Genomic DNA, 21,042 nt, shown 5'->3' on the forward strand with positions numbered 1-21,042 from the left:
GCAGGCTACTGGGACCATCCTCAGTATTCTATAGCAGCAGGCTACTGGGACCATCCTCAGTATTCTATAGCAGCAGGCTACTGGGACCATCCTCAGTATTCTATAGCAGCAGGCTACTGGGACCATCCTCAGTATTCTATAGTAGCAGGCTACTGGGACCATCCTCAGTATTCTATAGCAGCAGGCTACTGGGACCATCCTCAGTATTCTATAGCAGCAGGCTACTGGGACCATCCTCAGTATTCTATAGCAGCAGGCTACTGGGACCATCCTCAGTATTCTATAGCAGCAGGCTACTGGGACCATCCTCAGTATTCTATAGCAGCAGGCTACTGGGACCATCCTCAGTATTCTATAGCAGCAGGCTACTGGGACCATCCTCAGTATTCTATAGCAGCAGGCTACTGGGACCATCCTCAGTATTCTATAGTAGCAGGCTACTGGGACCATCCTCAGTATTCTATAGCAGCAGGCTACTGGGACCATCCTCAGTATTCTATAGCAGCAGGCTACTGGGACCATCCTCAGTATTCTATAGCAGCAGGCTACTGGGACCATCCTCAGTATTCTATAGCAGCAGGCTACTGGGACCATCCTCAGTATTCTATAGCAGCAGGCTACTGGGACCATCCTCAGTATTCTATAGCAGCAGGCTACTGGGACCATCCTCAGTATTCTATAGCAGCAGGCTACTGGGCAACAGAAGCACTTCTTACCTCTAAATCTCCTTGCTTTTCATGTTAAATAAATTAATCTGTCAATTTGTACTAAGCAAGCTGCTAAATCATCTTGGCCAGGCTACTGTAGGTTATCTGAATTTTTATTTTTATTTATTTAACCTTTATTTAACTAGGCAAGTCAGTTAATAACACATTCTTATTTACAATGACGGCCTACCAGGGAAGAGTGGGTTAACTGCCTTGTTCAGTGGCAGAACGACAGATTTTTATCTTGTCAGCTCTGGGATTCAATCCTGCAACCTGCCGCCCCTACACTCTAACCACTAGGCTACCTGCCGCCCCTACACTCTAACCACTAGGCTACCTGCCGCCCCTACACTCTAACCACTAGGCTACCTGCCGCCCCTACACTCTAACCACTAGGCTACCTGCCGCCCCTACACTCTAACCACTAGGCTACCTGCCGCCCCAACGCTCTAACCACTAGGCTACCTGCCGCCTCAACGCTCTAACCACTAGGCTACCTGCCGCCCCTACACTCTAACCACTAGGCTACCTGCCGCCCCAACGCTCTAACCACTAGGCTACCTGCCGTCCCTACACTCTAACCACTAGGCTACCTGCCGCCCCTACACTCTAACCACTAGGCTACCTGCCGCCCCTACACTCTAACCACTAGGCTACCTGCCGCCCCAACGCTCTAACCACTAGGTCCCTTGCCGCCCCAACGCTCTAACCACTAGGCTACCTGCCGCCCCAACGCTCTAACCACTAGGTCCCTTGCCGCCCCAACGCTCTAACCACTAGGCTACCTGCCGCCCCAACGCTCTAACCACTAGGCCCCTTGCCGCCCCAACGCTCTAACCACTAGGCTACCTGCCGCCCCAACGCTCTAACCACTAGGCTACCTGCCGCCCCAACACTCTAACCACTAGGCTACCTGCCGTCCCTACACTCTAACCACTAGGCTACCTGCCGCCCCTACACTCTAACCACTAGGCTACCTGCCGCCCCTACACTCTAACCACTAGGCTACCTGCCGCCCCTACACTCTAACCACTAGGCTACCTGCCCCCCCTACACTCTAACCACTAGCCTACTTGCCGTCCCTACACTCTAACCACTAGGCTACCTGCCGCCCCTACACTCTAACCACTAGGCTACCTGCCGTCCCTACACTCTAACCACTAGCCTACCTGCCGTCCCTACACTCTAACCACTAGGCTACCTGCCGCCCTAACGCTCTAACCACTAGGCTACCTGCCGTCCCTACACTCTAACCACTAGGCTACCTGCCGCCCCTACACTCTAACCACTAGGCTACCTGCCGCCCCAACGCTCTAACCACTAGGCCCCTTTTCGCCCCAACGCTCTAACCACTAGGCTACCTGCCGCCCCAACGCTCTAACCACTAGGCTACCTGCCGCCCCAACACTCTAACCACTAGGCTACCTGCCGTCCCTACACTCTAACCACTAGGCTACCTGCCGCCCCTACACTCTAACCACTAGGCTACCTGCCGCCCCTACACTCTAACCACTAGGCTACCTGCCGCCCCTACACTCTAACCACTAGGCTACCTGCCCCCCCTACACTCTAACCACTAGCCTACCTGCCGTCCCTACACTCTAACCACTAGGCTACCTGCCGCCCCTACACTCTAACCACTAGGCTACCTGCCGCCCCTACACTCTAACCACTAGGCTACCTGCCGCCCCTACACTCTAACCACTAGGCTACCTGCCGCCCCTACACTCTAACCACTAGGCTACCTGCCGTCCCTACACTCTAACCACTAGGCTACCTACCGCCCCTACACTCTAACCACTAGGCTACCTGCCGCCCCTACACTCTAACCACTAGGCTACCTGCCGCCCCTACACTCTAACCACTAGGCTACCTGCCGCCCCTACACTCTAACCACTAGGCTACCTGCCGCCCCTACACTCTAACCACTAGGCTACCTGCCACCCCTACACTCTAACCACTAGGCAACCTGCCGCCCCTACACTCTAACCACTAGGCTACCTGCCGCCCCTACACTCTAACCACTAGGCTACCTGCCGCCCCTACACTCTAACCACTAGGCTACCTGCCGCCCCTACACTCTAACCACTAGGCTACCTGCCGCCCCTACACTCTAACCACTAGGCAACCTGCCGCCCCACACTCTAACCACTAGGCTACCTGCCGCCCCTACACTCTAACCACTAGGCTACCTGCCGCCCCTACACTCTAACCACTAGGCTACCTGCCACCCCTACACTCTAACCACTAGGCTACCTGCCGCCCCTACACTCTAACCACTAGCCTACCTGCCGTCCTTACACTCTAACCACTAGGCTACCTGCCGTCCTTACACTCTAACCACTAGGCTACCTGCCGCCCCTACACTCTAACCACTAGGCTACCTGCCGCCCCAACGCTCTAACCACTAGGCCCCTTGCCGCCCCAACGCTCTAACCACTAGGCTACCTGCCGCCCCAACGCTCTAACCACTAGGTCCCTTGCCGCCCCAACGCTCTAACCACTAGGCTACCTGCCGCCCCAACGCTCTAACCACTAGGTCCCTTGCCGCCCCAACGCTCTAACCACTAGGCTACCTGCCGCCCCAACGCTCTAACCACTAGGCCCCTTTTCGCCCCAACGCTCTAACCACTAGGCTACCTGCCGCCCCAACGCTCTAACCACTAGGCTACCTGCCGCCCCAACACTCTAACCACTAGGCTACCTGCCGTCCCTACACTCTAACCACTAGGCTACCTGCCGCCCCTACACTCTAACCACTAGGCTACCTGCCGCCCCTACACTCTAACCACTAGGCTACCTGCCGCCCCTACACTCTAACCACTAGGCTACCTGCCGCCCCTACACTCTAACCACTAGGCTACCTGCCGCCCCTACACTCTAACCACTAGGCTACCTGCCGCCCCTACACTCTAACCACTAGGCTACCTGCCGTCCCTACACTCTAACCACTAGGCTACCTGCCGCCCCTACACTCTAACCACTAGGCTACCTGCCGCCCCTACACTCTAACCACTAGGCTACCTGCCGCCCCTACACTCTAACCACTAGGCTACCTGCCGCCCCTACACTCTAACCACTAGGCTACCTGCCGCCCCTACACTCTAACCACTAGGCTACCTGCCACCCCTACACTCTAACCACTAGGCAACCTGCCGCCCCTACACTCTAACCACTAGGCTACCTGCCGCCCCTACACTCTAACCACTAGGCTACCTGCCGCCCCTACACTCTAACCACTAGGCTACCTGCCGCCCCTACACTCTAACCACTAGGCTACCTGCCGCCCCTACACTCTAACCACTTGGCAACCTGCCGCCCCACACTCTAACCACTAGGCTACCTGCCGCCCCTACACTCTAACCACTAGGCTACCTGCCGCCCCTACACTCTAACCACTAGGCTACCTGCCACCCCTACACTCTAACCACTAGGCTACCTGCCGCCCCTACACTCTAACCACTAGGCTACCTGCCACCCCTACACTCTAACCACTAGGCTATCTGCCGCCCCAAAATAAGATGTAGGTCTATCAGGGACTATTTTATTGGGCTTGAAAAAGTAACTACATTTAATCACCTGACTGTTTGGATGTATCTGTTAGTAAACTGTTTTATTTCTAAGAGATAATGAATAAAATAATTAGTTGTTACTGTGTTAACCACAACCAACATGTTGGATCTCTGTTTAGTTGTCACTGTGTTAACCACAACCAACATGCTGGATCTCTGTTTAGTTGTCACTGTGTTAACCACAACCAACATGCTGGATCTCTGTTTAGTTGTCACTGTGTTAACCACAACCAACATGCTGGATCTCTGTTTAGTTGTCACTGTGTTAACCACAACCAACATGCTGGATCTCTGTTTAGTTGTCACTGTGTTAACCACAACCAACATGCTGGATCTCTGTTTAGTTGTCACTATGTTAACCACAACCAACATGTTGGATCTCTGTCTAGTTGTCACTGTGTTAACCACAACCAACATGCTGGATCTCTGTTTAGTTGTCACTGTGTTAACCACAACCAACATGTTGGATCTCTGTTTAGTTGTCACTGTGTTAACCACAACCAACATGCTGGATCTCTGTTTAGTTGTCACTGTGTTAACCACAACCAACATGCTGGATCTCTGTTTAGTTGTCACTGTGTTAACCACAACCAACATGCTAGATCTCTGTTTAGTTGTCACTGTGTTAACCACAACCAACATGCTGGATCTCTGTTTAGTTGTCACTGTGTTAACCACAACCAACATGCTGGATCTCTGTTTAGTTGTCACTGTGTTAACCACAACCAACATGTTGGATCTCTGTTTAGTTGTCACTGTGTTAACCACAACCAACATGCTGGATCTCTGTTTAGTGTTCACTGTGTTAACCACAACCAACATGTTGGATCTCTGTTTAGTTGTCACTGTGTTAACCACAACCAACATGTTGGATCTCTGTTTAGTTGTCACTGTGTTAACCACAACCAACATGCTGGATCTCTGTTTAGTTGTCACTGTGTTAACCACAACCAACATGCTGGATCTCTGTTTAGTTGTCACTGTGTTAACCACAACCAACATGCTGGATCTCTGTTTAGGGGTCAGTGCTCTAAAATGGGGAACAGTCTCTCTGTGGAGAGAGAGGAGGGGGTTCCTGCCCCCAAAATGAGTCTCTCTGGGGGACATGACACCAAAGCTAAGAGGTGAGATGACAATTTTATGAAGAATTTATTAAGTTTATTTCCAAAATAAATAGCTATCTTAAGATGAATGCACTTACTGTAAATCACTCTGGATAAGAGCATCTGCTAAATCAGGGGTTCTCAATCCGGGGTCTGTGGAGGTACTGCAGGGGTTCTCAATCCGGGGTCTGTGGAGGTACTGCAGGAGTTCTCAATCCGGGGTCTGTGGAGGTACTGTAGGGGTTCTCAATCCGGGGTCTGTGGAGGTACTGCAGGGGTTCTCAATCCGGGGTCTGTGGAGGTACTGCAGGGGTTCTCAATCCGGGGTCTGTGGAGGTACTGTAGGGGTTCTCAATCCGGGGTCTGTGGAGGTACTGCAGGGGTTCTCAATCCGGGGTCTGTGGAGGTACTGCAGGGGTTCTCAATCCGGGGTCTGTGGAGGTACTGCAGGGGTTCTCAATCCGGGGTCTGTGGAGGTACTGCAGGGGTTCTCAATCCGGGGTCTGTGGAGGTACTGCAGGGGTTCTCAGTCCGGGGTCTGTGGAGGTACTGCAGGGGTTCTCAATCCGGGGTCTGTGGAGGTACTGCAGGGGTTCTCAATCCGGGGCCTGTGGAGGTACTGCTGGGGTTCTCAATCCGGGGTCTGTGGAGGTACTGCAGGGGTTCTCAATCCGGGGTCTGTGGAGGTACTGCAGGGGTTCTCAATCCGGGGTCTGTGGAGGTACTGCAGGGGTTCTCAATCCGGGGTCTGTGGAGGTACTGCAGGGGTTCTCAATCCGGGGTCTGTGTAGGTACTGCAGGGGTTCTCAATCCGGGGTCTGTGGAGGTACTGCAGGGGTTCTCAATCCGGGGTCTGTGGAGGTACTGCAGGGGTTCTCAATCCGGGGTCTGTGGAGGTACTGCAGGGGTTCTCAATCTGGGGTCTGTGGAGGTACTGCAGGGGTTCTCAATCCGGGGTCTGTGGAGGTACTGCAGGGGTTCTCAATCCGGGGTCTGTGGAGGTACTGCAGGGGTTCTCAGTCCGGGGTCTGTGGAGGTACTGCAGGGGTTCTCAATCCGGGGTCTATGGAGGTACTGCAGGGGTTCTCAATCCGGGGTCTGTGGAGGTACTGCAGGGGTTCTCAATCCGGGGTCTGTGGAGGTACTGCAGGGGTTCTCAATCCGGGGTCTGTGGAGGTACTGCAGGGGTTCTCAATCCGGGGTCTGTGGAGGTACTGTAGGGGTTCTCAATCCGGGGTCTGAGGAGGTACTGCAGGGGTTCCACGGCACCCTGACTGTACTCGTTGCAATGGAAGACATTTGATAGAATTTTCACATGACACGACCACTTTGCCTACTCTTAATTATTGACTAATATAATGGAATGCATATTTTTTTAACCAATTCTGATCGTTGTTACATTAAGACTTTTGACAATATTACCGTTATATCAACAGACTGTTCACACCCGTTTAACAACTCTAAATAGCTTTGGCATAGTAGCATCAAGTCCCTTGACAATAATGTTGCCTACAACGTTGCATACAATGTTCATTTTCATCCAACACATATTACACCCGAGATGCCTTCAATTGCCCAATTTATAGCCACGCCCAATTTAAGATTATTATTTAACAATGTGATGTTGTGCTCCAAAGGGAGAACTTGAAATAACATGATGTAGATAATTAAATAATCAAAAGAAAAAAGTGTTTATTATACACTCTTAGAAAAGAAGGTTCCTTATAGAACCAAAAAGGCTTCTATCACTTCCTTAATATATGGAACCACTAAAAGTTATAAGTATTTTTGGGTTCAGTGAAGAAGAACCTCTAGAGTTCTGATCAATGAAAGGTGAATGTTTTGAGGATGTGAACCCAGCAGCCCTCCAGTGGTCAGATCAATTCCACCTGCTTTTTCCAGCGCCCGGCCCGGGATTCGAACCAGCCACCTTTCAGCCACAGATCCAACTCCTTAGCCGCTCGGCGAAAACCTTAGTTAATCTTCAGAAATAAGCATAAGAGTTAATCTGCCAAAATGAAGACAAAATGCTATGCAGACATACATGGTATCACTTGTTATACATAATTATTATACATAAATCATTGTCAAAAGCACAAGACATACTGTTGCATGTAGGTCTATATTATTTATAGATTGATCATATAGAAATATAAAACATTATTTTTAACTACTACAAAGCAATTACATGTGGCGCAGGAACCACTGACTCACTGCATTATTCTATAGTATTATCAAGACACCTGCTGTTAACTCTTAACTTTTACTGCCTCAGAAACCCGGATCCGGGAGCACCCCCCACCCCCCCCCCCCCGACTGACTAGCATAGCTAGCATAGCGTCACAAGTAAATTGTAGCATCTAAATATCATTAAATCACAAGTCCAAGACACCAGATGAAAGATACAGATCTTGTGAATCTAGCCACCATTTCTGATTTTTAAAATGTTTTACAGGGAAGACACAATATGTAAATCTATTAGCTAACCACGTTAGCAAAAGACACCATTTTTTTTACTCCACTATTTTTCCACTCCATCACTAGCTATCACCAATTCGACCAAATAAAGATATAAATAGCCACTAACCAAGAAAAAACCTCATCAGATGACAGTCTGATAACATATTTATTGTATAGCATAGGTTTTGTTAGAAAAATGTGCATATTTCAGGTATAAATCATAGTTTGCCATTGCAGCCACCATCACAAATCTCCCCAAAGCGACTAGAATTACTACAGAGAGCAAGGTGTATTACCAATTTACTCATCATAAAACATTTCATAAAAATAGACAAAGCATAGCAATGGAAAGACACAGAACTTGTGAATTCAGACAATATTTCAGATTTTCTAAGCGTTTTACAGCGAAAACACAATAAATCGTTATATTAGCATACCACATGTGCAAACGTTACCCCAGCATGAATTCTAGGCAACAGGAGCGATAACGTTCACATCACCAAAATATATTAATTTTTTCACTAACCTTCTCAGAATTCTTCCGATGACACTCCTGTAACATCATATTACAACATGCATATAGAGTTTGTTCGAAAATGTGCATATTTAGCCACAAAAAAACGTGGTTATACAATGAGAATAGTAGCAAAACTGCCCTGAAAATGTCAGGCGCCCTCTTTGAGAGTGATCTAGTCTAATCCATAACTAATCATAAACTTGACTAAAAAATACAGGGTTGACAGGAATCGAAAGACAAATTAGTTCTTAATGCAATCGCTGACTTACATTTCTAAAATTATCCTTACTGTGCAATACCGGGTCCGCCGAACGAAGCTACACAAAACAAAATGGCGATATATGCGTTTAACATTTTTCAACAGAACAGCGATTTATCATCATAAATAGTTCTTACTTTGAGCTGTTCTTCCATCAGTATCTTGGGCAATGTATCCTTTCTCCGGTCTAATCTTCTTTTGGTCGAAAGCTGTCCTCTTGTCCGTCGAAATGCCCACTAACGTTCGACCGGGACCCGAAACGTGCCCGGCGCTTCAAAGTGCATCACAAAGCAATGCCTCAAAATCGCACTAAACGGATATAAATTGCTATAAAACGGTTTAAATTAACTACCTTATGATGTTTTTTAACATCTATAACGAGTAAAAACATGACCGGCGATATATAAGTGGCTAAACCAACGCTTGGAAAGAGAGCCAGTCCGACGTCCATCTTGCGCCAGGCGCAGCAGGAAAAGAACGGTACATCCGGTCTTTGGCGTTTTATACAGGCCCTGATTGCGCAATCGACTCCATTCAAATTGTCACCTCTTACTGACATCTAGAGGATGGCATGGGCAGTGTTTGTATCCTCATAGGATTTACAGGGACTTTAAAACTGACCTGGGACCAGAGGCCAAAATTACTGAAATCTCACTCCATATCAGGAAAAGTGCTGTAGAATGAGTTCTGTTTCACTCAGAGACATAATTCAAACGGCTATAGAAACTAGAGAGTGTTTTCTATCCAATAATAACAATAATATACATATTGTACTAGCAAGAATTGAGTATGAGGCAGTTTAATTTGGAGACGATAAATGCTAACGTTGAAACAGCACCCCCTATATTGAGAAAAGGTTTTAACTACTTAGGACAGCTCACGAGGTGTCCTGAATATCTGCTGACTAGGTGGGACTAGAGATGCATAGCTTTAATTTATACCCATAAGTGTAAAATGTCTTTATTCTCAGCACTTATACGACCAATTTTCTACTCTTACACACTTTGGCGATATGGTCCCAGATCTCAACATATTGTTATAAAAAAACATAGAATGTTTGTTTTACATAATAATAAAAAATGAATATTACTAATGTAACCCGCTGTAAAGACTGGGTTTAGTTGATTGTGTTGCACTGCTCATGCCCGCATTCTGGTACTGTCCGCGTCCCCGTACAGAGCTGTCCGCGTCCCCGTACAGAACTGTCCGCGTCCCCGTACAGAACTGTCCGCGTCCCCGTACAGAACTGTCCGCGTCCACGTTCGATGTGGCGCCAAGCAGATTGTCCGGTTACGCGCAGAGTTGGCTGAGGTGATCTTGGGGAATAACTACGGAGTTTGTTACAGTGTTGAGACACCGAAGTTCAGTGTTCAATTTGCTTTTTTCTTTACGGTCAGGGACAGTATGAGTGTAGCCAGATCCTTTTCACTCTCTGTCCTTGTTTCATTTTGTGGTTCACCTGATTCGTCATTTTCATCGAGACGAGGTACAGAATGACCAGCTAGCTAGCCAAGCCAGTCGGTTCAGCTAGGTAAGCTAGCTAGCTACTATACCAGCAGTATCCTAGTTAACTTAGCTAACAATACATCATTCTCTCGTTGACGGATGCTGGCTACCTCTGTCCGGTTCTCCTCTCTTCACTAGATGGACGGTAACTTTAGTGTTTAACCCCTCTGTGTCCAAGGACCAATCTTTTGAATATTATTTCCAGGGCACCTCAATAGCAGGTATTGAACACCGGGTAAATAATCACTAGTCAGAACCTCAACCTCAGTATACATTCATTATAAAAAACATCTTAATATCTGATATTGCGAGTAAACAACCTCGGAATAGAAAAGACAAGAGCGCGTCTTCCAGCCCACCAATAAATTACATAATTCAACCCTCCCGGTTAGTAAATTTACCTCAACATGCCCCCGGAGAAGGCAGAGTAACGACACCAGCCTTTTAGCGGGGCTGACTACAACGCTCGCGTCGCTAAATTAATTTCGTTATTAAAAATGACACTGCTCGCACGCCAATGAGCGTCTAGAAGTCAGTTCTATTTGTGACGCAGTTCGCGCTGCATCTCCTCATTGGTTTATAGAAGCAGGTATCCACGTGCCATCTCCTCATTGGTTTATAGAAGCAGGTACCCACGTGCCATCTCCTCATTGGTTTATAGAAGCATGTATCCACGTGCCATCTCCTCATTGGTTTATAGAAGCAGGTACCCACGTGTCATCTCCTCATTGGTTTATAGAAGCAGGTACCCACGTGCCATCTCCTCATTGGTTTATAGAAGCAGGTACCCACGTGCCTTCTCCTCATTGGTTTATAGAAGCAGGTATCCACGTGCCATCTCCTCATTGGTTTATAGAAGCAGGTATCCACGTGCCATCTCCTCATTGGTTTATAGAAGCAGGTACCCACGTGCCTTCTCCTCATTGGTTTATAGAAGCAGGTATCCACGTGCCACCTCCTCATTGGTTTATAGAAGCAGGTACCCACGTGCCATCTCCTCATTGGTTTATAGAAGCAGGTACCCACGTGCCATCTCCTCATTGGTTTATAGAAGCAGGTACCCACGTACCATCTCCTCATTGGTTTATAGAAGCAGGTACCCACGTGCCATCTCCTCATTGGTTTATAGAAGCAGGTACCCACGTGCCATCAAAAAAACATAACTTAACATAAACATAACTTCTTTAAACAATAATAGCTAATTTACGAACATTTCTGAACATGGATATATAGCTTTTAGGAATGATACTCTTCTTCTGTTTCCCCATCTGAGCTCAGAGTAGATGAGAGATGTAATGTTTGTCTCTGTTGTGTTGAAGCCCAATCAAGCAGGAGAGACCAGCCTCCCCTGTACCCAGCTGTGTGTCCATGAAGAGTGACATGTCTATGAGTCCTCCTCTAAACTTTAGAGAGGGAGACTTTTCTACTGAACAAAGGTAAGAAGAACTCATGGGTCATGGTCAGTGAGTTAAACAACACTGTCTCCAGTCATTTCTCCTCTCCCATTTTCCCATTTCTTTTTGTTGTTTTCATAATCCATAGGCTAATCATTTTGTCCATTTTCATAGTCCTAAAACAATATTAAACAAACACAACATACTGTGTGTGTGTGTGTGTGTGTGTGTGTGTGTGTGTGTGTGTGTGTGTGTGTGTGTGTGTGTGTGTGTGTGTGTGTGTGTGTGTGTGTGTGTACTCCCTGGATGAGGAGATGTAATCTCATGTTTTGTCCACAGAAACCAACAGGAGAGATCAGAGTCAGAGATTCTCAGTGGTCAGTCTTCCCAGAGTCATCAAACAGACCTGGCCTCCATATTCAGTGTATGTGGTCCTGTTATCTACATTTGTTTTTGTTTACCTCAATTAAAGTTGACCTGACAATCATTCATTAATGTGTTAATGAGAAACATTTATTCTCTTGCTTAACTCATTTACTTAATTTATTCCAGATGCTTGAAGAGAAAATTATGACATTTGTGAAGAACGAGCTGAAGATGTTCAAGAGGATTCTTAGTCCAGAACTCCCAGAAGGCTTTGAGAGTCAGAAGCAGGATAAGGAAGTGGTGGATGCTGAAGATGAGAAGCAGGAGAGCAGTGCCAGAGAGGGGGCTCTGAAGATCACACTGCACGTCCTGAGGAAAATGAACCAGAAGGATCTTGCTGACACACTGGAGAAATGTAAGATCTGTCTGCCTCATTTTGAATGATGTTTTATAACATTTAAAAGCTGTAGCTAAAGTACAGCTAAAGTAGCTGTGTAACTCAATGATATTGTAGCAGCCTTAACTAGAGGTCGACCGATTAGGATTTTTCAACGCAGATACCGATACCGATTATTGGATGACCAAAAAAGCCGATACCGATTAATAGGCCAATTTTTTTTAAATGTATTTGTAATAATGACAATTACAACAATACTGAATGAACACTTATTTTAACTTATTATAATACATCAATAAAATCAATTTAGCCTCAAATAAATAATGAAACATGTTCAATTTGGTTTAAATAATGCAAAAACAAAGTGTTGGAGAAGAAAGTAAAAGTGCAATATGTGCTATGTAAGAAAGCTAACGTTTAAGTTCCTTGCTCAGAACATGAGAACATATGAAAGCTGGTGGTTCCTTTTAACATGAGTCTTCAATATTCCCACGTAAGAAGTTTTAGGTTGTAGTTATTATAGGAATTATAGGACTATTTCCCTCTATACCATTTTTCTTTCATTAACCTTTGACTATTGGATGTTCTTATAGGCACTTTAGTATTGCCAGTGTAACAGTATAGCTTCCGTCCTTCTCCTCGCTCCTCCCTGGGCTTGAACCAGGAACATAACGACAACAGCCACCCTCGAAGCAGCGTTACCCATGCAGAGCAAGGGGAACAACTACTCCAAGTCTCAGAGCGAGTGATGTTGGAAACGCTATTAGCGCGCGCTAACTAGCCAGCCATTTCACTTCGGTTACACCAGCCTCATCTCGGGAGTTGATAGGCTTGAAGTCATAAACAGCGCAATGCTTGACGCACAACGAAGAGCTGAGGGCAAAACGCATGAAAGTGCTGTTTGAATGAATGTTTACGCGCCTGCTTCTGCCTACCACCACTCAGTCAGATACTTAGATGCTTGTATGCTCAGTCAGATTATATATATTATCTAGCAGGACACACTAGATAATATCTAGTAATATCATCAACCATGTGTAGTTAACTAGTGGTTATGATTGATTGTTTGTTTTTCATAAGATACGTTTAATACTAGCGAGCAACTTACCTTGGCTTACTGCATTCGCATAACAGGCAGTCTCCTTGTGGAGTGCAACGAGAGAGAGGCAGGTCGTTATTGCGTTGGACTAGTTAACCTGATGGTTGCAATATTGAATACCCCGAGCTGACAAGGTGAAAATCTGTCATTCTGCACCTGAACGAGGCAGTTAACCCACCGTTTCTAGGCCGTCATTGAAAATAAGAATGTGTTCTTAACTGACTTGCCGAGTTAAATAAAGGTGTAAAAAGAAAATAGAAAAACATCTGCAAAATCTGGAAAAAAATGTCCAAAAATACCGATTTCCGATTGTTATGAAAACTTGAAATCGGCCATTCCGATTAATCGGTCGACCTCTAGCCTTAACACAACACCTAGTGACCTCATCAAGTAGCAGCAGGGATGTGTTGTGGTGATTAATTTAGAGAGAGAGACAACATTAATAATACCATCAATAATACCAATAATAATAGAATCGGTCACACCAGTCTGAAATGCATTATGAAAACATTTACACATTTATACAGTCAGTTAAGAGAATCAATTATTATAATGTAAAACGTTATAACCGTCTTACAAAACTGTAGTCATTAAAACAGACGTAATATTAATATCCTGTGGTATTTCTAGATTCAGATGAGCTTGCTGTGATTTGCCAACGTGAACTCAAATCTAATCTAAAGAAGAAGTTTCAATGTGTATTTGAGGGGATCGCTAAACAAGGAAACCCAACACTTCTCAATAAGATCTACACAGAGCTCTACATCACAGAGGGTGGAACAGGAGAGGTCAATAATGAACATGAGCTGAGACAGATTGAGACAACAACCAGGAAACAAGCAAGACCAGAGACTGCAGTCAAATGTAACGACATCTTCAAACCCTTAACTGGACAAGACAAACGTATCAGAACTGTGCTGACAAAGGGAGTCGCTGGCATTGGAAAAACAGTCTCTGTGCAGAAGTTCATTCTGGACTGGGCTGAAGGAAAAGCAAATCAGGATGTCAAATTTGTATTTTCATTCCCTTTTCGGGAGCTGAATTTGATGAAAGAGGACAAACACACTTTCATTGAACTCCTCAATCACTTCTCAATTGAAACCAAACAATCAGGAATCTCCATCTACAACAAGTACAAAGTTCTGTTCATCTTTGATGGTCTGGATGAGTGCCGACTGCCCCTAGACTTCCAGAAGAACAAGATCTGTTGGAACGTAACAGAGTCAACCTCAGTGGATGTTCTGCTGACAAACCTCATCAAGGGAAATCTGCTTCCCTCTGCTCTCCTCTGGATTACTACCCGACCTGCAGCAGCCAATAAGATCCCTTCAGTGTGTGTTGACCAGGTGACAGAGGTACGAGGGTTCAATGACCCACAGAAGGAGGAGTACTTCAGGAAGAGATTCAGTGATGAGGACCTGGCCAGCAGAATCATCTCACACATAAAGACATCAAGGAGCCTCCACATCATGTGCCACATTCCAGTCTTCTGTTGGATTTCTGCAACAGTCCTTGAACACATGCTGAAACATAAGAGAGAAGAGATGCCCAAGACTCTGACTGAGATGTACACACACCTTGTGGAGTTTCATACCAAACAGAAGAATGAAAAGTATCTTGGGAATGAAGAGACAGGTCCACACTGGAATAAAGAGAGCATTCTGTCACTGGGAAAACTGGCTTTTCAACAGCTTGTGAAGGGCAATCTGATTTTCTATGAAGAAGACCTGAAAGAGGCTGGCATTGATGTCAGTGAAGCCTCAGTGTACTCAGGATTGTGCACACAGCTCTTTAAAGAGGAATGTGGGCTGTACCAGGACAAGGTGTACTGCTTTGTTCATCTGAGCATTCAGGAGTTTCTGGCTGCTGTATATGTGTTCCTCTCATTCATCAACAACAATGAGAATCTAATGGACAAACTGCAAACAAACGACGAGCCTGAAGTTACTTTCTACAAGAGAGCTGTGGATAAAGCCTTACGAAGTGAGACGGGAAACCTGGACCTTTTCCTCCGCTTCCTTCTGGGCCTCTCACTGGAGTCCAATCAGAAGCACTTACGAGGTCTTCTGACAAAGACAAGAAGCAGCTCACAGAGCCATGAAGAAACAGTCAAGTACATCAAGGAGAAGATCGGGGAGAATCTCTCTCCAGAGAGGAGCATCAATCTGTTCCACTGTCTGAATGAACTGAATGACCATTCTCTAGTGGAGGAGATCCAAAGCTACCTGAGCTCAGGAAGTCTCTCAAAACCCAACCTGTCACCTGCACAGTGGTCAGCTCTGGTCTTTGTGTTGCTGACTTCAGAAAAGGAGCTGGATGTGTTTGACCTGAAGAAATACTCCAGATCAGAGGAAGGTCTTCTGAGGCTGATGCCAGTGGTCAAAGCCTCCAGAGCTGTTCTGTGAGTTAATAAAATGACATATAAGAACTAATCATCAGGAAGCAATATTCAGTTTAGAGAAAATGATGTACATAATCCTTATATAATTTTATGTTGAAAAACATATTGAATAAATGCATTGATGTTTACATTAGTATAACAAAATGACCGTACAATTCTAGGAGACAGAAGATGAATCTATATGTTGTTTGGGAGAATTAACTAAATGCATATGCCATTGTCCTTCTGCACTACTTGTGTTAAATTAACAGTGTGTTTGTGAAGTCATGATGATCTCTTTGTCAGGCTGTCAGGCTGTGGAGTCACAGAGGAAGGCTGTGCTTCTCTGGTCTCAGCTCTGGAGTCAAACCCCTCACACCTGAGAGAGCTGGACCTGAGTAACAATGACCTGAAGGATTCAGGAGTGAAGCTGCTCTCTGCTGTACTGGGGAATCCCCACTGTAAACTGGAGACTCTGAGGTCAGTATTCCTTTAGTTGGTCAACAAGTGATAACTGTTCACCAGATCCACATGTGTTTACCAGACACACATAGTCCACACCATATGTGTTTGGAAAGTGAAGCTTACAGTTTTACATTTGGTGCTATGCTCCAGCATTTTGGATTTTAGGTAGACTGTTTCGTATTAGGTGACAGTACAGAATGTCACCTTTTATTTGAGAGGATTCATCGTTTTACCTTTTAGAAATGAAAGCACTTTATGTATGTACAGTGGCTTGCAAAAGTATTCACCCCCCTTGGCATTTTCCCCCCAAAAATTGCCTTACAACCTGTAATTAAAATAGATGTTTTGGGGGTTTGTATCTGTTGATGTACACAACATTCCTACCACTTTGAAGATGCTAAATATGTTTTCTTGTTAAACAACCGATAAATAATAAGAACAGAGAACTTGTGCATAACTATTCACCCCCCAAAGTCAATACTTTGTAGAACCACCTTTTGTAGCAATTACAGCTGCAAGTCTTTTGGGGGTTGTCTCTATAAGCTTGGCACATTTAGCCACTGGGATGTTTGACCATTTTTCAAGGCAAAACTGCTCCAGCTCCTTCAAGTTGGATGGGCTCCGCTGGTGTACCGCAATCTGAAAGTCATTCCACAGATTCTCAATTGGATTGAGGTCTGTGCTTTGACTTGACCATTCCAAGACATTTACATTTTTCCCCTTAAACCACTCGAGTGTTGCTTTAGCAGTCTCAAAATCTCTGGAAGACTGAAACAGGTTTCCCTCCATAAATTCCCTGTATTTAGCGCCATCCATCATTCCTTCAATTCTGACCAGTTTCCCAGTCCCTGCCGATGAAAAACATCCCCACAGCATGATGCTGCCACCACCATGCTTCACTGTGGGGATGGTGTTCTCGGGGTGATGAGAGGTGTTGGGTCTGCGCCAGACATAGCGTTTCCCTTGATGGCCATAAAGCTCAATTTTAGTCTCATCTGACCAGAGTACCTTCTTCCATATGTTTGGGGAGTCTCCCACGTGCCTTATGGCGAACGCCAAACGTGTTTGCTTATTATTTTTTTAAAGCAATGTATTTCTTTCTGGCCACACTTCCGTAAAGCCCAGCTCTGTGTAGTGTACGGCTTAAAGTGGTCCTATGGACAGATACTCCAATCTCTGCTGTGGAGCTTTGCAGCTCCTTCAGGGTTATCTTTGGTCTCTTTGTTGCCTCTCTGATTAATGCCCTCCTTGCCTGGTCTGTGAGTTTTGGTGGGCGGCCTTCTCTTGGCAGGTTTGTTGTGGTGCCATATTCTTTCCATTTTTTAATAATTGATTTAATGGTGCTCCATGGGATTTTCAAAGTTTCAGATATTTTTTTATAACCCAACCCTGATCTGTACATCTCCACAACTCTGTCCCTGACCTGTTTGGAGAGCTCCTTGGTCTTCATGGTGCCGCTTGCTTGGTGGTGTCCCTTGCTTAGTGGTGTTGTAGACTCTGGGGCCTTTCAGAACAGGTGTATATATACTGAGATCATGTGACAGATCATGTCACACTTAGATTGCACACAGGTGGACTTTATTTAACTAATTATGTGACTTCTGAAAGTAATTGGTTGCACCAGATATTATTTAGGGGCTTCATAGCAAAGGGGGTGAATACATATGCACGCACCACTTTTCTGTTTTTATTTTATTTTTTAAATACGTTTTTATTTTTTTTCTCTTGACCAATTTGGACTATTTTGTGTTTGTCCATTACATGAAATCCAAATATAATCTATTTAAATGACATGTAATGCAACAAAATAGGAAAAACACCAAGGGTGATGAATACCTCTGCAAGGCACCGTAGTCTACCATTTGAAGAAGTCTTAATTATTTGGACATATTCACATATATTGGTAATGGTGAGAGGTTAGCATGTTTTGTTGTAGCCTCTGTTATTGGTAATGGTGAGAGGTAAGCATGTTTTGTTGTAGCCTCTGTTATTGGTAATGGTGAGAGGTTAGCATGTTTTGTTGTAGCCTCTGTTGTTGGCAATGGTGAGAGGTTAGCATGTTTTGTTGTAGCCTCTGTTATTGGTAATGGTGAGAGGTTAGCATGTTTTGTTTTAGCCTCTTATTGGTAATGGTGAGAGGTTAGCATGTTTGGTTGTAGCCTCTGTTATTGGTAATGGTGAGAGGTTAGCGTGTTTGGTTGTAGCCTCTGTTATTGGTAATGGTGAGAGGTTAGCATGTTTGGTTGTAGCCTCTGTTATTGGTAATGGTGAGAGGTTAGCATGTTTGGTTGTAGCCTCTGTTATTGGTAATGGTGAGAGGTTAGCATGTTTGGTTGTAGCCTCTGTTATTGGTAATGGTGAGAGGTTAGCATGTTTGGTTGTAGCCTCTGTTATTGGTAATGGTGAGAGGTTAGCATGTTTGGTTGTAGCCTCTGTTGTTGGTAATGGTGAGAGGTTAGCATGTTTTGTTGTAGCCTCTGTTATTGGTAATGGTGAGAGGTTAGCATGTTTTGTTGTAGCCTCTGTTATTGGTAATGGTGAGAGGTTAGCATGTTTTGTTGTAGCCTCTGTTATTGGTAATGGTGAGAGGTTAGCGTGTTTTGTTGTAGCCTCTGTTATTGGTAATGGTGAGAGGTTAGCGTGTTTTGTTGTAGCCTCTGTTATTGGTAATGGTGAGAGGTTAGCGTGTTTTGTTGTAGCCTCTGTTATTGGTAATGGTGAGAGGTTAGCGTGTTTTGTTGTAGCCTCTGTTATTGGTAATGGTGAGAGGTTAGCGTGTTTGGTTGTAGCCTCTGTTATTGGTAATGGTGAGAGGTTAGCATGTTTGGTTGTAGCCTCTGTTATTGGTAATGGTGAGAGGTTAGCATGTTTGGTTGTAGCCTCTGTTATTGGTAATGGTGAGAGGTTAGCATGTTTGGTTGTAGCCTCTGTTATTGGTAATGGTGAGAGGTTAGCATGTTTGGTTGTAGCCTCTGTTATTGGTAATGGTGAGAGGTTAGCATGTTTGGTTGTAGCCTCTGTTATTGGTAATGGTGAGAGGTAAGCATGTTTTGTTGTAGCCTCTGTTATTGGTAATGGTGAGAGGTTAGCATGTTTTGTTGTAGCCTCTGTTATTGGTAATGGTGAGAGGTTAGCATGTTTTGTTGTAGCCTCTGTTATTGGTAATGGTGAGAGGTTAGCATGTTTTGTTGTAGTCTCTGTTATTGTTAAGGGTGAGAGGTTAGCATGTTTTGTTGTAGCCTCTGTTATTGGTAATGGTGAGAGGTTAGCATGTTTTGTTGTAGCCTCTGTTATTGGTAATGGTGAGAGGTTAGCATGTTTTGTTGTAGTCTCTGTTATTGGTAAGGGTGAGAGGTTAGCATGTTTTGTTGTAGACTCTGTTATTGGTAATGGTGAGAGGTTAGCATGTTTTGTTGTAGTCTCTGTTATTGGTAAGGGTGAGAGGTTAGCATGTTTTGTTGTAGACTCTGTTATTGGTAATGGTGAGAGGTTAGCATGTTTTGTTGTAGTCTCTGTTATTGGTAAGGGTGAGAGGTTAGCATGTTTTGTTGTAGTCTCTGTTATTGGTAATGGTGAGAGGTTAGCATGTTTTGTTGTAGCCTCTGTTATTGGTAATGGTGAGAGGTTAGCATGTTTTGTTGTAGCCTCTGTTATTGGTAATGGTGAGAGGTTAGCATGTTTTGTTGTAGCCTCTGTTATTGGTAATGGTGAGAGGTTAGCATGTTTTGTTGTAGCCTCTGTTATTGGTAATGGTGAGAGGTTAGCATGTTTTGTTGTAGTCTCTGTTATTGGTAAGGGTGAGAGGTTAGCATGTTTTGTTGTAATCTCTGTAACTTTCTCACTCATTGTGTTTTTTTATTTTTATATTTCACCTTTATTTAAACAGGTAGGCTAGTTGAGAACAAGTTCTCATTTACAACTGCGACCTGTCCAAGATAAAGCATAGCAATTCGAGACATACAACAACACAGAGTTACACATGGAATAAACAAAACATAGTCAATAATACAGTAGAACAAAAGAAAACAAAAAGTCTATATACAGTGAGGGCAAATGAGGTAAGATAAGGGAGTTAAGGCAATAAATAGGCCATGGTGGCGAAGTAATTACATTATAGCAATTAGACACTGGAATGGCAGATGTGCAGAAGATGAATGTGCAAGTAGAGATACTGGTGTGCAAAGGAGCAAGATAAATAAATACAGTATGGGGATGAGGTAGATAGATGGGCTATTTACAGATGGGCTGTGTACAGGTGCAGTGATCTGTGAGCTGCTCTGAGAGCTGGTGCTTAAAGCTAGTGAGGGAGATAAGAGTCTCCAGCTTCAGAGATTTTTGCAGTTTGTTCCAGTCATTGGCAGCAGAGAACTGGAAGGAGAGGCGGCCAAATGAGGAATTGGCTTTGGGGGTGACCAGTGAGATATACCTGCTGGAGCACGTGCTACGAGTGGGTGCTGCTATGGTGACAAGTGAGCTGAGATAAGGCGGGGCTTTACCTAGCAGAGGCTTGTAGATGACCTGGAGCCAGATGGTTTGGCGACGAGTATGAAGCGATGGCCAGCCAACGAGAGCGTACAGGTCGCAGTGGTGGGTAGTATATGGGGCTTTGGTGACAAAACGGATAGCACTGTGATAAACTGCATCCAATTTGTTGAGTAGAGGCTATTTTATAGATGACATCGCCGAAGTCGAGGATCGGTAGGATGGTCAGTTTTACGAGGGTATGTTTGGTTGCATGAGTGAAGGATGCTTTGTTGCGAAATTGGAAGCCGATTCTAGATTTAATTTTGGATTGGAGATGCTTAATGTGAGTCTGG

This window comes from Salvelinus namaycush, unplaced genomic scaffold, assembly GCF_016432855.1.
Source record: "Salvelinus namaycush isolate Seneca unplaced genomic scaffold, SaNama_1.0 Scaffold44, whole genome shotgun sequence".
Lineage (NCBI taxonomy): Eukaryota > Metazoa > Chordata > Actinopteri > Salmoniformes > Salmonidae > Salvelinus > Salvelinus namaycush.